The 18,204-nt window shown below is 46.3% G+C and overlaps 1 long non-coding RNA gene across 1 annotated transcript in view; it reads right to left on the bottom strand.

Moving 5' to 3' along the window:
• The window catches only part of LOC141102542 (uncharacterized), a 37,310-nt gene extending 34,177 nt beyond the window's left edge, over window positions 1–3,133 (bottom strand). The window contains exons 1-2 of the long non-coding RNA XR_012235139.1: window positions 2,997–3,133; window positions 1,693–1,785 (exon numbers count right to left, since the gene is read on the bottom strand). This is a non-coding gene — a long non-coding RNA (uncharacterized lncRNA). The remainder of the gene's footprint in view (window positions 1–1,692; window positions 1,786–2,996) is intronic.
• Between the last annotated feature and the right edge of the window lie 15,071 nt (window positions 3,134–18,204).

The raw sequence follows: 18,204 nt of genomic DNA, 5'->3' as shown, positions 1-18,204 counted from the left end.
CGAACTCGAAGCTCATCCCTATTAGTAAGGCAGTCTTAAGCCTACCCCTATCCTCCCTCCCGTTTATTTTACACACCCTCACAACCAATATCCCACCTCCTTTCCTTTTTCCCACCCCCCATCTCCCCTTTTTCCACCCCTCCCCCCACCCCACCCATTGAACTTAGTCCTATAGGTCATGAGTAGGTAGCCTATGATTTTTAAAGGTTTCTTATCCCTACTCCTATACCTGAGGTGGAAATCTACTTGGTGCCTCGAACCGCTCTCTCCTGTGTGGCTAGAGTGGAAATTACAGAGAGCGTCACCACCACCGGGTCTCACCCCCACACTGCCCCTCCGATACCTCCCACGCCATCCCTCTTCTTATTTTACCTTACCAACCGGCATCTCCTGCCCCTCCTCCCCTGTTCTATTTCCTGGATACCAGCTGCCATTGTGCTTCCTCCCTCAACTGCTTGTCTGCTCTTCTAATGGTTTCTTCCGGGTTTTTTGGTAGGGGAATTTCCAAAGTTTTGCAGAAATCTGGGATTTCCTCTGGGAATCTCAGTTTCACAGTTCTTCCATTTCTTTTTACTATTAAGCATGCTGGAAAGCCCCCAGTTATATTGGAGTCCATTTTCCTGTAGAGTTTTTAATAATGGTTTTAGCGTACTCCTTCTCAGAGTTTCTTGGGAAAGAGCTTGATAAATCTGAATTTCCTTTCCTTCATATACAATATACAATCTCCTTCTCACACACGATCGGTGTAGTGAGGAGGAGAACCCGGTACATCTCATTACCACTCTGCATTTACATTTAGTGATCACAGCCGATCACGTGATAAATAGCCACCGGCCAATGGCTGTTTACCAGTGTCGGTGACCAGCAGTGTTCCCGGGAATAAGCTGCCAACAACGTGCATTTGCAGCACGCTCACGATCGCACGCATGCGCCCTTGCAAAATGGGGAGGTACCATCTGTGATTGGCCAGGACTTCATCACGGCCGATCACGTGGTAAACAGCCATGCTCAATGGCTGTTCACCCCCTCGGTGACGAGCAGCGTCTCCGTGACACGCCGCCACGACAGTACAGAGCTCCGTGCACACGATCACGCGCATGCCCTGTTTAAATGACGGATCTCATATGACGCCCGCCCAGAATGAGAGTCGCGCTGCCTGGCCGTCATATGATGGTGGGCAGGCAGCAAGCGGTTAAGAAAGCTTAATTGTAATTTTATTTCAAGATCAAATCAGTATTATTTTGATTGATTTGATTTTTTTTTTTCTTTGTTGTGGGGCCATTAAACGCCTTGGGGCCCATAGGCCGGTGCCTACTCTGACTATTTGGTAATCCTGCACTGGGCCTAGCTTCTGTGTGTCCCTTCTGGGTGTTTTAGTGTTCCCTGAGGCACAGGGGCAGTGTACAGCCCTGCCTGCTGCCTGCAGCCTGTCAAAGTTTTTGTCAAGTGCTTGTCACTTTTAGAGCCCTATGCGTTCAGGGGCCAATACCTGGAATGCCGATTGCCTGCATTTTGGGCATTTGCCCTTGAATAGAGAGATTGTGGGAGAGCTGTCTTTCTTTGAGTTTACAATGGAACTTTTGTACAAGGTGACGTGATTCAAGTTGACAGCTCCTGAACGGGATAGCAAGTGGAGGTAACTATCTGAAGCTGTTGGGTTTTTGTTATATTAAATACTCAGAAGAATCTTACCTGATTTGAATATTGTCAGCGGTTTGAAGTCGGTGCTACCCATGTCACCTGTAGACTGTTCTTTCCAGAACTGGAAGTTTGACTGACTGCACTCTGCAATGACAGTACGAACCTAAACTTTTGCAGTTTCATGATAATATAAACCAAATACATGTAAACTGAAGGAAATAAAATTGCCTGTGTTACTTATAACTAATTCAAACTGTCCTGTCATTTATCTGCACAATATATTGAGTATTGCATTGCATGGGATGTGAAGGATCTGTAATATTTTCTTCATTAGGTTCACACTGTTGCGGGTCTGCAAGTAACATTTGAATGGGCTGCTGTGCCTGTGTATCATGCAGGAATGCAGCGAATGGGAAATCATATGGCGTTCCCACACCACACGCCCCCTCTGCATACTGCCACAGGGAAATATACACAGCTGAGGCTGTCAGTCACCTGTTGTGTGCAGGAGGGGGGGCGGGCCGTCACCTGGGAGGTTTCAGAGTCCTATCAGTGACTCATGTAAATAGCAGACAGAAGTTAGATCATACAAATGACACTCTTTGGATTCAGGCTAGTACACACTATAGAGGGAAATGCTTTATCCATTGCTCATGTTAGAGGTTTACAACCACTTTATAGACCAACTCCACCCAAAAGTTTTATTTAAAGTATAACTAAAGGCAACATTTTTGGGGGGTTTTGAGTTGAGTGGAAAGGAATTAGAATCCATGTCAGGTCTTTTTATTGCTGTCTGTATCCCCGTTAGTGAGACTCGTCCTCTCTAATAATCCTCCTTATCTTAATTACTGAACACATCACACCTTAGAGCCACGAGGCAAAGTGGTGTGGGTGTAGCTATATCATGCTTATCATGTGCCACTGATTGTGGGTCCCGTATGTAAGAGACGGAGTATTATAGGAGAAAAGAGGATTGGTGAGATCATTTCTCTCACCTCCTATCATCATGTTCTTTGTCATCAAATTTGCATGCAGCACACCTGGTTAGCACCCATTGATGCCCCTCCTTTATGTGTGGAGTTCAACTTTAATATGACTATTTAATATTATTATCATAGTGCCAGATAGCTGTCTTTCTCTAAATACCATATACTGTACACGCCTTACCTACCCATCATTAATTCTAGTGATTTTGCATTCATGATTAGAGAACACTAACATTTTACAGCCAAACACTAACAGAGGCCTAATGGTTACTTACAATATAGCATAACATACATCATTACACTTTCCTGACACTTTTATCCAGCTACAGTTTATTCAGTGGCATACATCAAATACATGTCTATACTTACAGCAGCCGTTGTACAAGTAAGAGTCTGTGCATTTGATGTCACTTGGAAGGATCCCAAAGGGGTGGTGTTGTTGCCTGATCGGGCTTGGATTAGAAAACCTTCAAACTGAGGGGAACCACTACTACTGGTGAGAGTAACTGCAAAATTGAAAGCAAACTGAAATGTAATTAATTTAATGTATGCACATTAGAAAAAATGTATTAGACTTCAAATATTTCCTGTAAATTAGTATCGGTGGTTGATTTCCTAAAAAATGAGGGGGGAGCTCAAGTGACATCACATGGGACAATACATAATATACAACCAGGGAATTTATAAAGAGTATCTAAGACACTTTTTAGAACTCCAACATGCCTCCATACAACAAATGTCTGTGCAGGCAACAGATTCATGTACCAGTTGCAAAGACTTACATGAATCTGAGGCACACACGATGTGTGGAGGCACACCAAGGCCAGAGTGTTTATACGGACATCCTGGCCTCAGTGCAGCTGAACTTCCTCCCGCCCCTACAGAGATCACACAAACACTCCTTGGACAGTGGGGAGTTTTGTACCTGGGGGAACAGAGCCTGATGGGGATTCACAAACATGAATTCCCCATCAGGTCTTCTCCCTTTGTGATTGACAGCTACTGTCATGTAAATGAGAGAGCAAACCTCATGGGGAACTAGTGTCTTATCCTCCCGATCAGGCATTGCAGCATAACTGGTCCCCACTGCAGCATCACTGGTTGCTAGGAGGCTGTCAACTGGGAAGCAGACAGCATATTTAACAATCACTGACAGGCAGAGCGTACACTGCATACAGGGACAGGCGTTCTGCCTGTTGGTCTTAATTGGCTCCAGTTTTGTTATCTATGGAGGTGATTATTGTTGAATTTGGTGCATTATTAGCGCCACGTTGCAAAAATGTCACTATTAAGATCTATCTGAATCTGCCACACCCAGGGCTTTTTTTTAGCGAGAAAGTGGGAGAATGCAGTCCCGCCACCTCCAGCACTGAATGTATGAAATTGCAAGGGGTGCTGAGTTGTGCTGGAGGGTTCATGGTTGTTGGGGGAGCTATTGTTCCTCAAGATCTATTTTTGCATGGCAGTCTATTGTTGCTAGGGAGATCTATTATTGTTGGTGGTGGTGGGGGGGGGGTTGCTTATGTTCCTGAAGGGTCAATTGTTGCTGGAAGAAATCTACTGTTGAGGGAGGGGTCTACTATTGCTGGCTGCTGGGGGATCTATTGTTGCTGGGGGACATCTATTTTTGCATGGCAGTCTATCGTTGCTGTGGAGTGATCTATTGTTGCTGGTTGGGCTTATGCTGCTGGGGGGGGGTCCAATTATTGCTGGAAGGAATCTAATGTTGAGGGAGCGGTCTATTGTTGCTGGCGACTAAAGAGTCTATTGATGCTGGGCTGGCTGCTGGGAAATCTGTTGTTGCTGCCAGGGTCTATTGTTGTTGGGGGTCCATTGTTGCTGGGAATGGTCTAATGCTGCTGGCTACGGAAGATCTACTTTACTGCTTTTCTTGTTATTAATAAATTCCATACTAATGACTTAGCACCACAATACTATACTTGGTTCTGTATCCTCTAAAAGGGGCTCTACTGGGAGGTAGGTATTGGGTGGAACCAAGGGATGGTGCTCGGAGATGGGTAAGGGGCACAGACAAGAAGTGACTCAGAAAGGGGAGTTCCTTCACCTTGCACCTATTCCCTGATAAAAAAAGATCTGGCCACACCTGTTGGTAAAGTTAACTAAACAGGCGGTAGGAATTTTTTAATCAGGCAGGTCATTTTAAAGGGCCATAGCACCATGAAAAAGTGTCAATAGGGATTTACTGAATTCCCTGAGTATATGTAATGCTGCATAAAACTGTTATAGAGTGTGAATATGCTATAGGAGACAGTCAAAGATTGTGGACAAGCTACAAGAGACAGTAATGCCCCGTACACACGATCCGAAAATCGTACGTAAAATGCCGCATTCGAAACGATCGTACGATAATCGGATCGTTAGTACAGAGCTTTCGAGAGCCGATCAGGACAGTTCATCCGATATTATTCTATCGGACATGCACGGAAATTTTTTCCGTACGATGCCAGATCGTACGATTTTCGTTTAATCGGTACAGCTATCGTTCGAAAATGCAATACAAATGCATTGCAACACATGACATCGCTTCTGAATTTTTATTCTGTCGTACGGGAATTTTCGGGACTTTAGTAAACTCATCAGATTCGATGTGAGATTAGCATGCAAACAAAAACGGACGATCATTCGTCCGATATTCGGATCGTGTGTATGGGGCTTAAGGGAGTGTAGACCTACTACAGAGTTGGTGGCATAGAGGGAACTTCATGCCAACCAACTTAAATGTATGTATCATTTATCTGCTGTGAAACTTAGCACCTCCTTGAGGCTACTTATAAAACTATGTTGTCAGGTTTCTTCACCAACTACAGGGACTCCTGTCCCTGACACCACATGGGGACACTTTAAAGCCACAGTGCAAAACACTCTTCATCCTCCACCAATACATTTTGCTTTAAACTCAGCCTGAAGACATAATGGGATGCCAAGAACATTTTATTAGGGCCTTGCACACTTATGATCCAGGCCTGGCCCTTGGAAAGTACCATTTCACAGTGAGCCCTAGAATAGGGACTTAACTGTGACAAGGGGCTGAACAACTGGGAATTCATCTTTTCCTCTGATTGGAACCTCCATTGTAGGCCACTATAGCTTCCTAACTGGCTGCTCCTCTTTTCCTTACAGAAATGTTCGCTCACACATTCACTTCCATCACACTATAGCAGTATGTTTCATTCTCCATTAGAATTCACTGCAGGAACATACACTTAAAAGAGACAAAATAGTAGACTACCCCCATGGGACTTTACAGACAGAAATACTAATAAGACTGTATAAAAAGGCAAATGCCAATTTTTATTACAAAGCATAAATGTATAAAAATGACCCTGTGGGTCAATACAGCAGTGCAAAAATTGAGCAAAGCATAGGAGGGTATAACAATACAAATACGCTGTTGGTCTGAGATACACCCTAGAACAAACTGCCAGCATGTTTGAAGCTTGGTTTTGACCACAGAATTACCATTGGTTTGACCATAGAATTGTGCTCACTTTTCTTAATGCTTGGTCATATTGTTTGCTCGTTTTGCAATGGTCTTAAATAAGTATCCCCTTTTTCCTCTGTAGTACTGGCCAGCACTATACCCCCGATATTGTACTTTATGTGTTGCAGGGGCATAGATAAGGGGGGGTGTCAGGGGGGTTCAAACCGTCTCCCCCAGAGCATCCTGCCAAAAATGTGGTGTCCTGCTCTGGATGAACTCTTGTTCTCCAGGAACTGCTGTATGTAAGAAGAGGGGGGCTCTGGGGACCCAAACTTAAAGTGGGTGTGCCTCAGAGAACCTTAAATAAAGAAGGGGGCTCTGAGGACCCTGATGTAAAGGAGAAGGCTTTGGGGACCTTGATGCAAAGGGGGTGTCTCTAGGGACCCTGATGTACAGAGGGGGGCTCTGGTGACCTTGATGTAAAGGGGGTGTCTCTGGGGACCCCAATATTAAGGGGTGTCTCTGGGGACCCCAATGTAAGAATATGTGCTCTGGGGACTTCAATGTAAATGGGGGGGGGGCTCTGGGGACCCTGATATAAAGAAAGGGTCTCTGGGGACCCTGATGTACAGTGGGGACGGAAAGTATTCAGACCCCCTTAAATTTTTCACACTTTGTTATATTGCAGCCATTTGCTAAAATCATTTAAACGCTTCCTGCCTGCCGTATGACAAATGACGTCCTCGGCTTTGAGCGGGTATATCTGAATGATGCCTGTAGCTACAGACATCATCCAGATATCGTCTTTTAGAGCCGGCGAATCTGCGCACTATAAGAATTCCGCCGCTTGATCATTCTTATGGGAGGCGAGAGGGGACGCCCCCCCTCCCGCCGCCCTTCGGTGCTTGTACCGACTCACCGCTACGATCGGTGAGTCGGTCACAGGATCCGCCAGCCCCGGATGTTTGGCATAGAGATTTCCGGCGGACCAGATGGTCACCGGAGTCTCTATGATCATTCGGAGGCCGGGCGCGATGTTATGACGTCACGCCCGGCCTCTGTATTAAAAAAAAAGGCGCCGCTTCAGCTTTGGCGCCATTCCACGAGCGTGTGCAATTTTGAAGCGTGACATGTTGGGTATCTATTTACTCAGCGTAACTTCATCTTTCACATTCTGCAAAACATTGGGCTAACTTTACTGTTTTGGTTTTTTTTAAAGCACAAAACTGTTTTTTTCCCAAAAAAACGCATTCGAAAAATTGCTGCGCAAATACCGTGCGAGATAAAAAGTTGCAATGCTAAAAAACATATATAAAAAAAAAAAACTGAAATATCACATGGTCCTAAGTTCAGACCTTAAATTCAGACCCTTTGCTGTGACACTCATATTTAATTCAGGTGCTGTTCATTTCTTCTCATCATCCTTGAGATGGTTCTACACCTTCATTTGAGTACAGCTGTGTTTGATTATACTAATTTGTAGGGATGAGCTTCGCGTTCGAGTCGAACCCATGTTCGACTCGAACATTGGCTGTACGATCGTTCGCCGAATTGCGAACGATATGGGCCGTTCACGCCAAATTCATGTGGCACGTCACGGCCCTTAATTCACTGCGGCATCGCAGTGCATTGCTGGCTGATGATTGGCCAAGCATGAACTATGACCCGCATGCTTGGCCAATCACAGCGCCGTCAGTAGAGAGAGCTGTAATTGGCCAAAGCCAGGGTGGCTTTGGCCAAGTATGGCTCAGGGGGTTAGAACACGCCCCACACTATATAAGGCCGCCTGCACGGCGGCCCTGTGTAGTGTGTTCCGGCGTGCTTAGAGAGAGAGAGACAGTGTGATTTCATTTGAGTTAGCTAGATTAGGCAGGACAGTCAGTGAGTTAGCTGCACGTACAGTGTATTGTGTATATATATGCATCCCAGGTGTTGTATGTATATATTGGCCAAGCATATATATACACACACTGTTTTCAGTTTAGCTAGATCCGTTCCTGTAATCTTCCTACTGACAGTCTTGTTACAGTATTTACAGCTACCTGAAGAAAATTGCTGGTGTTCTTTTGATCCTATTAGTACCACAGTCAGGCAGCTAGACTATTTACAGTTAGTGTAGTGCGTCCTCCTCACAGTGTTCAGTTAAAGCTACAAGTTAGTTTAGTGAGACCTCTGCACAGTGTTCAGCTAAAGCTACAAGTTAGGGTAGTGTGTCCTCCTCACAATGTTCAGCTAAAGCTACAAGTTAGTGTAGTGCGTCCTCTGAACAGTGTTCAGCTAAAATTACAAGTTAGTGTAGTGCGACCTCTGCACAGTGTTCAACTAAAGCTACAAGTTAGTGTAGTGCGTCCTCTGAACAGTGTTCAGCTAAAACTACAAGTTAGTGTAGTGCGACCTCCTCACAGTGTTCAGCTAAAGCTACAAGTTAGTGTAGTGCGTCCTCCTCACAGTGTTCAGCTAAAACTACAAGTTAGTGTACTGCGACCTCTGCACAGTGTTCAGCTAAAGCTACAAGTTAGTGTAGTGCGTCCTCCTCACAGTGTTCAGCTAAAACTACAAGTTAGTATAGTGCAACCTCTGCACAGTGTTCAGCTAAAGCTACAAGTGAGTGTAGTGCGTCCTCCTCACAGTGTTCAGCTAAAGCTACAAGTTAGTTTAATGTGACCTCTGCACAGTGTTCAGCTAAAGCTACAAGTTAGTGTAGTGCGTCCTCTGAACAGTGTTCAGCTAAAACTACAAGTTAGTTTTTTGCAAGCTCTGCACGGTGTTCAGCTAAAGTTACCTGTAGAAGGTTGGTGGTGTTTTCCTGATCCTATCACTACCGCAGGCAGCTAAATAAGCTACAAGTTATTTTTTTTGCAAGCTCTGCACAGTGTTCACCTAAAGCTACCTGTAGAAGGTTGGTGGTGTTTTCCTGATCCTATCACTACCGCAGGCAGCTAAATAAGCTACAAGTTATTTTTTTGCGAGCTCTGCACAGTGTTCACCTAAAGCTACCTGTAAAAGGTTGGTGGTGTTTTCCTGATCCTGTCACTACCGCAGGCAGCTAAATAAGCTACAAGTTATTTTTTTGTTTGAGCTCTGCACAGTGTTCAGCTAAAGCTACCTGTAGAAGGTTGGTGGTATTCTCATACTACAGGCAGGCAGTTGATTTTGCTAGCTGCAGTATCAGTATATATATCTCCCAGCTTAGTGCAGCTACAGGCCATTAGTATGTCTGGAAGGCCAACAAGGAGAGGCAGACAGTCATAAGCCAATAAAAGAGGGCAAGCAGGCTCTGTGTCTAGAGGCAACAGTGCTGGTCGTGGAGACGGTGCATCCTCATCAGCACGTGGCCGTGGGACACGCTTGGCCTTTTTTTTGGCAGCTGGCCGTGTTGAGCCGCAACATGCAGAAGACTTGGTCAAGTGGATGACCAAGCCGTCCTCATCCTCCTCATCCTCTCTCACCCATGCTCAGGGTACTTTGTCTGGCAAAGCAGCTGCCAACACGGCCTCTTCCCTCGGCTCAATGGCATCAGTGACTCCTTCCCTAGCCCCACCATGTCCTCCTGAGGAGTCCCTCAAACTGTTTGACCACAGTGTTGGGTACATGCTCCAGGAGGATGCCCAGCGTTTAGAAGGCTCTGATGATGATACTGAGCTAGATGAAGGCAGTAACGTGAGCACGGACAGAGGAGGTGCCCAAGAAGGACAGCAATCTGGCAGTCATGCTCCCCCTGCTGAAGCATATTGCCAGGATTGCTCCAGTGATGAGGAGGGAGGGGATGATGAGGTCACTGACTCAACGTGGGTGCCTGATAGGAGAGAGGAGGAGGAGGAGGAGGCACATCACCAACGAGGCAGGATGGCCTCCAGGGGCCAGCCTAAGGGCAGCACACTGCCTGCATCACACCCCAAAGCTCCGCATGTGCAGGGTGCTGCTGTCTCTGTGGGTTATTCCAAAAGTTCTTTGGTGTGGGCCTTTTTTGAGACGAGTGCATCAGATCGCACTGCTGCTATTTGCAAGTTATGTCTCAAGCGTATCTCGCGTGGCCAAAACATCTCCCGCTTGGGCACCACATGCTTGACCAGACATATGTTGACCTGCCATGCAGTTCGTTGGCAAGCGTATCTAAAAGACCCACACCAAAGAACAAAGAGGACCTCTCCTTGCTCCTCATCAGCTGAGATCTCCAAGCCCACTATACCTTCAGTCCTCTCTGAGACCTGCACTGAGAGGAATGAAGGTGTAGAATTAGGTGTGTCACAGCCAAGTACTTGTGGGCAATCTGCTTTCGGTACACCGATGTCAGATTGTACCAGGCAAATTTCCCTGCCCCAGCTGCTGCACCGCTGAAAGAAGTTCGCTCCCAGCCATCCACATGCCCTGCGGTTGAATGCTAGCTTGGCAAAATTGCTAGCACTTCAACTGCTGCCTTTTCAGTTGGTAGACTCTGCCCCCTTCCGTGAGTTTGTGGAATGTGCAGTTCCTCAGTGGCAGGTACCCAAACGCCACTTTTTCTTACGGAAGGCGATTCTGGCTCTCTACTGACATGTGGAAGGCAATGTCTTGGCCTCGCTGGACAGGGCGGTCAGCGGTAAGGTGCATATTACCGCTGACTCATGGTCCAGCAGGCATGGACAGGGACATTACCTAAGTTTCACAGCGCATTGGGTGACTCTGCGGGCAGCTGGGAAGGATGCAGGACAAGGTGCAGTAGTGTTGGAGGTTGTTCCGCCACTACGCCTCCAAAATGCCACTACTAATGATTGTGACACACCTCTCTCCTCCACCCCCTCCTCTTTTTCTTCCTCTATGGCCTCTTCCTGTGCTTTGTCCTCGGAACCAGCGGTGCTCCGTAGCCGTTCAAGGAGCTACGCAAGTATGCAGGCCAAAAGATGCCATGCGGTGCTTGAGCTGGTGTGCTTGGGGGACAGGAGCCACACTGGGGCAGAGGTTCTGTCAGCTCTGCAGGGGCAGGCTCAAAGGTGATTGATGCCACGCCAGCTTCAGTCAGGGATGGTGGTTTGCGACAATGGCACCAACCTCCTCTCCGCCCTCCGACAGGGACACTTAACCCATGTGCACTGTTTGGCTCACGACCTTAACTTGGTGGTGCAGCGGTTCTTGGGCAGGTACCCGGGCTTACAGGATGTCCTGAGGTAGGCCAGGAAAGTCTGTGTGCATTTCCGCCGGTTATATAATGCCAGTGCTCGGCTGGCAGACCTCCAAAAGGAGTCTAACCTGCCCAAGAACCGCCTAATCTGTGACATGCCCACCAGGTGGAACTCAACGTTGGCCATGCCGCAGCGGCTGCACACACAGCAGAGGGCCATCAATGAGTACCTGTGCGACTATGGAACCAGGACAGGGTCAGGGGAGCTTGTTTTTTTTCCCCACGCCAGTGGGCCATGATCAGGGATGCATGCACTGTCCTGTCACCATTTGAGGAGGCCACGAGGATGGTGAGCAGTGACAGTGCATGCATCAGTGACACTGTCCCCCTTGTCCACCTGTTGGAGCACACGCTGCGTGGAATAATGGACCGGGCACTTGAGGCAGAACAGAGGCAGGAAGAGGAGGACTTCCTTATCTCTCAAGGCCCCCTTTATCCAGACAGTGTTCCTGCGTGCCTGCCGATCACACAGGAAGAGGAGGAGGAGGAGGGGGAGGAGGAGGAGGATTGTGTCAGTATGGAGGTGGAGCCTGGCACTCAGCATCAGCAGCAGTCTTTAAGGGATCAGTCCCAAGAAACACATGGACTTGTACGTGGCTGGGAGGAGGTGGCTGCGGACCATGTCGTCCTTAGTGACCCAGAGGACTCCGGACCGAATGCCTCAGCAAACCTACGCTGCATGGCCTCCCTGATCCTGTAAAGCCTGCGTAAGGATCCTCGTATTCGTGGTATCAAGGAGAAGGACCAATACTGGCTGGCAACCCTCCTTGATCCATGTTACAAGGGTAAGGTTGCGGACCTTATCTTGCCGTCGCAGAGGGAGCAGAGGATGAATCATCTTCGGGAGGCCTTGCAGAAAGGTCTGTGCAATGCATTCCCAGAGACTGGGAGGTTACAAACTCCTGTTTCTGGACAACGTGTTGCTGAGGCTTCGGTCAGTCAAAGAAGGAGCGGTGGAGAAGGTGGCCGTCTGACTGATGCGTTCAGACAATTTTTTAGTCCGCAACCCCAAGGTATGATCAGTTCCAGCAACCATCGCCAGCGTCTGTTTTACATGGTGCAGGAATACCTAGGGTCAAGATCTGACTTGGACACCTTTCCCACCAAAAATCCTCTGGGTTACTGGGTCTTGAGGATGGATCACTGGCCAGAGCTTGCACAGTGTGCAATTGAGCTACTGGCCTGTCCTGCATCCAGCGTTCTCTCGGAACGCACATTCAGTGCTGCTGAAGGCTTTGTAACCGATCACAAGGTGCGCCTGTCCACCGACTCGGTCGATCGACTGACCTTCATAAAAATGAATCAGTCTTGGATCACCACCAGCTACCAAGCACCTGATGCTGATGTAACCGAATAATTTTTTTTGAAATCTCAGATCCCTTCAAAGACTGCCTATGCTGATGCTGAGTGACTATCCTGAGTAATTATTCTCTTCCTCCTCAATGATCATGCTGATAGCTTGTAAGAACATTTTTGGTTCTGGGCGCCGCCACCAGTGCCTAAGGCCCAATTTTTCAGCCCCTGTTCAACAGGGGCGTGTAATAACAATTTTTGATGCAATACTTTGCAGCAGGGCTCGTTCCTGCATTCCAACTAGAGTATCTGTGAGGGGTTGCAGTGTTGTGGCACCAGTGCCTAAGGCCCAATTTTTCAGCCCCTGTTCAACAGGGGCATGTAATTACAATTTTTGATCTAATATTTCACAGCAGGTCCCGTTTCTGCGCCCACCAAGAGCGAGTGAGGACTTACAGTGTTGTGGCACCAGCACCACCACCACCACCAAAGGCCCAATTTTTCTGCCCCTGTTCAACAGGGGCATGTAATTACAATTCTTGATCTAATATTTCACAGCAGGGCCCTGTGAGGGCTTACAGTATTGTGACCACAACAACACCTAAGGCCCAAATTTCTGCTGAGTATATAGAGCAGGCCCCTACTTTCAAACATCCAACTTACAAACGACTCCTACTTGCAAACGGAAGGAGACAACAGGAAGTAAGATTAAATCTACCCCTAGGAAGGGAAATTCTCTCCTGTAAGAGTTAATATGGGAAAAACATTTCTCCTTTCCACTGATGCTTTATCAACAATCCTTGTTTCACAAAAAAACCCAAATTTTCAAAAAACATTTGTCATTGGGACAAAAAGTGAGGTGAAATCTTCTGAAGAGGAGCACAGACAGCAAAACAAATGTCACAGGGGTGATAACCATTCCCTAGGTTTTCCAAAAAGCTTAAAATAGATTTTTTGGCTGGAGCTAAACACGTTAAAAATGTACCAGTTCAAAATTACAAACAGATTCTACTTAACAACAAACCTACAGTCCCTGTCTTGTTTGCACCGCCTGTATACTGCTGTTCAGAGTACAGAGCCTGTATACTGCTGTTTCCTTTTTCAATTCGGGTGCGGGGTTCCCCTTAATATCCATACAAGAGCCAAAGGGCCTGGTAATGGACTGGGGGGTACCCATGCCGTTTGTCTCACTGATTTTCATCCATGTTGCCAGGACCCGACATTACAATAAACCTGCAAGCAGTTTTAAATGACTTTTTTTCCTTTAAAAATGACATTTTGTGCAGGGACTGTGCTAAGCACGGGAAACACGCGCTACTTTACAGGTATACTATAGACACCCCCCAAGTATGATATTTAAAGGAATATTTCACTTTTTTTTTTTTTTTACTTTAAGCATCATTAAAATCACTGCTCCCGAAAAAACGTCCGTTTTTAAAAGTTTTTTTTGCATTGATACATGTCCCCTGGGGCAGGACCCGGGTCCCCAAACCCTTTTTAGGACAATACCAAGCAGATTAGACTTTAAAATGAGCACTTTTGATTTCGAACGTTCGCGCCCCATAGACGTCAATGGGGTTCTTACATTCGTGCAAATTTTCGGTCCGTTCGCAGGTTCTGGTGCGAACCGAACCGGGGGGGTGTTCGGCTCATCCCTACTGATTGGACTTGATTAGGAAAGCCACACACCTGTCTATATAAGACCTTACAGCTCACAGTGCATGTCAGAGCAAATGAGAATCATGAGGTCAAAGGAATTGCCTGGAGAGCTCAGAGACAGAATTGTAGCAAGGCACAGATCTGGCCAAGATTAAAAGAAAAATTCTGCTGCACTTAAGGTTCCTAAGAGCACAGTGGCCTCCATAATCCTTAAATGGAAGATGTTTGGGATGACCAGAACCCTTCCTAGAGCTGGCCGTCCGGCCGAAATGAGCTATAGGGTGAGAAGAGCCTTGATGAGAGAGGTAAAGAAGAACCCAAAGATCACTGTGGCTGAGCTCCAAGGATGCAGTCGGGAGATGGGAGAAAGTTGTAGAAAGTCAACCATCACTGCAGCCCTCCACTAGTCGGGGACTCCAAGATGGTGATAAATAAGATTCTCTGGTCTGATGAGACCAAGATAGAACTTTTTGGCCTTAATTCTAAGCGGTATGTGTGGAGAAAACCAGGCACTGCTCATCACCTGTCCAATACAGTCCCAACAGTGAAGCATGGTGGTGGCACATCATGCTGTGGGGGTGTTTTTCAGCTGTAGGGACAGGACGACTGGTTGCAATCAAGGGAAAGATGAATGCGGCCAAGTACAGGGATATCCTGGACGAAAACCTTCTCCAGAGTGCTCAGGACCTCAGACTGGGCCGAAGGTTTACCTTCCAACAAGACAATGACCCTAAGCACACAGCTAAAATAACGAAGGAGTGGCTTCACAACAACTCCGTGACTGTTCTTGAATTGCCCAGCCAGAGCCCTGACTTAAACCCAATTGAGCATCTCTGGAGAGACCTAAAAGTGGCTGTCCACCAACATGTACCATCCAACCTGACAGAACTGGAGAGGATCTGCAAGGAGGAATGGCAGAGGATCCCCAAATCCAGGTGTGAAAAACTTGTTGCATCTTTCCCAAAAAGACTCATGGCTGTATTAGATCGAAAGGGTGCTTCTACTAAATACTAAGCAAAGGGTCTGAATACTTAGGACCATGTGATATTTCAGTTTTTCTTTTTTAATAAATCTGCAAAAATGTCAACAATTCTGTGTTTTTCTGTCAATATGGGGTGCTGTGTGGACATTAATGAGGAAAAAATGAACTTAAATGATTTTAGCAAATGGCTTAAATATAACAAAGAGTGAATTTAAGGGGGTCTGAATACTTCCCGTCCCCACTGTAAGTAGTGTGTCTCTGGGGACCCCCGTGTAGAGGAGGGGGAGCTTGGTGGACTCTGATGTAAGAAGGGGGGCTCTGGGGATCCTGATCTAAAGTGGGGGTGACTCTGGGGAGCCTGATGTAAGGAGTGGGTGCTCCGGGGGCCCTGATGTAAGGGGTACAACCCTGGGGACCCTGATGTAAGAGGGGCTGATTCTAGGGACCCTGACTAAAAGGGTGACTGTGAGGACTCTGATTAAGGTGGAAGAACCCTGAGGACCCTGATGTAAGGGGGGTGATTCTGGGGACCCTCACTAAGGGAGTGACTGTGGGGACTCTGATGTAAGGGGGGAATCTGATGTGAACAGGTGTGCTTGTCTTGGCTGCTGCACTCTGTATGTTGTTTTGTATATTATTTATCTTGGCCCCTGCACTCTATACATTATGTTGTACATTACATAATCTTGACCAAAGTGTTCATTGGCCCAACAGTAGCTGGTTTGAACCCCTTCCCAACCAGCCGCCGCGTTGGCTTCCCTGGGCTAAACGAGGTTACCTTACGTTGGTCCGTCTTTTGACCACTAGGGGGCACACACGCGGCGCGGCGCCGGAGTCATCAGCTACAAATGACCGCTGGGCACCCGTGATTGCTCCACACAGAGACAGAACGGAGATCTGTCAATGTAAATAGACATATCTCCATGCTGTCAGGGGTGTGGAGAGCGATCTGTTGTTCATATTAAGTATGAACAACGATCGGTCTCTGCACTCAGACAGTCCTATACCCCCTAGTTAGAATCACTCCCTAGGACACACAATTAACCCCTTGATTGCCCCCTAGTGTTAACCCCTTCCCTGCCAGTGACATTTACACAGTAATCAATGCATTTTTATAGCATATTTTGTCGCAGTCCCGATAAAAATTACTAGTAAAAAAAAATAATAATAAAAATGCCATAAATCTATCCCCTATTTTGTAGATGCTATAACTTTTGTGCAAACCAATCAATATATGCTTATTGCGACTTTTATTACCAAAAATATGTAGAAGAATACATATTGGCCTAAACTGAGGAAAAAAATAGCTTTTTTAAAAAAAAATTGGGGTTTTTTTATTATAGCAAAAAGTACAAAATATTGTGTTTTTTTTCAAAATTGTTGCTGTTTTTTTGTTTATAGCGCACAAAATAAAAACCGCAGCAATGATCAAATACCGTGTGAAAATATCCTAAGATAGACTTCTGCGCTACTATAATATAACCGTGTAAAAATGAACATAAATGTGCTGCTGCAAAATCAAAAAATAGTGAACACCACTCACTAATATCAAAACTAAAAAGATGCACAATGGTGATAAATTGTGTATGTGATTCCGCGCAACAACTTGTAGGTAAATAATGCTAATAAATAAAACTGCACAACTAATAAAATTCCTCCAAGTATAAAACCACAGTAGATAAAAATGTGAATATAAGTGAGTGTCCTTCAATAACATAAAAAACGTAGAAAACGTGAATCAAGGTGACTTCAGTGCTGCTCAATCACATAAATTACATGACAGAATAACATATATAAACTGTGACTCATTAAGTGAACATGCGTTGATAGGTGATCAGGTGACTTTTCGTGGCAATGGATGCCCACTGGGGGCTCCCAGAACTCTCACCTCAATGTCTCACCAGTCTGGCTGACACAAGGAGACTGGAACAGGATTTCCCCATACTGACTCCACTGTACACATAAAGTCTTCCAGTCCATCTATTGGAGGAAGTGCCTTCTCCCCTGAGACGGAACAGGACGCCAGCACGAGACCGGACCAGAAAAAGCACAGACCCAAAGAGTATACACAGGCACTTTTATTGTGTCATTGAGGTGAGAGTTCTGGGAGCCCCCAGTGGGCATCCATTGCCACGAAAAGTCACCTGATCACCTATCAACGCATGTTCACTTAATGAGTCACAGTTTATATATGTTATTCTGTCATGCGATTTATGTGATTGAGCAGCACTGAAGTCACCTTGATTCACGTTTTCTACGTTTTTTATGTTATTGAAGGACACTCACTTATATTCACATTTTTATCTACTGTGGTTTTATACTTGGAGGAATTTTATTAGTTGTGCAGTTTTATTTATTAGCATTATTTACCTACAAGTTGTTGCGCGGAATCACATACACAATTTATCACCATTGTGCATCTTTTTAATGATCAAATACCACCAAAAGAAAGCTCTACTTGTGGGAAAAAAAGGACGTAAATTTTGTTTGGGTACAATGTCGCATGACCGCACAATTGTCAGTTAAAGTGACGCAGTGCCGTATCGCAAAAAATGGCCTGGTCATTGAGCAGCCAAATCTTCTGGGGCTGAAGTGGTTAATGAAGATATTTTTTAAAGCGGAGTTCCCCCCAAAAGTGGAACTTCTGCTTTAAGCACTCCTCGCCCACTTACATGCCACATTTGGAATGTGATTTTTTTTGGTGGGAAGTGGGTAACTAGTTTTGACAGGTACTTCCTGTCCCACTTCCTGCTTCTGTTGCCTGGCCGCCTACGCGAATCCTCCTCTCCCCCTCCCTCTCTGCAATCTTCTGGGACACATCACAGGTCCCAGAAGATTGCCTGGCTACTAAGAGAGTGCCAGACATCCCAACCTGCAAAAACTCATTTCAGGGAGGTGATGCTTTGCGCCGCCGCCAAACCCCCCCCCCCAAATAAATGCAGCCTTACCAGTGCCCATTAAATGCATCCTGCTCACGAGAGAGATCGCCCGGCGCTTGTGGGGGACCGGGAGCCTGCACCCAAATGCGGGAGACTCCCGCGAC

The sequence above is a fragment of the Aquarana catesbeiana genome, linkage group LG07 (assembly GCF_042186555.1).
Source record: "Aquarana catesbeiana isolate 2022-GZ linkage group LG07, ASM4218655v1, whole genome shotgun sequence".
NCBI lineage: Eukaryota > Metazoa > Chordata > Amphibia > Anura > Ranidae > Aquarana > Aquarana catesbeiana.
This window is presented reverse-complemented; position numbering and strand designations above follow the sequence as displayed.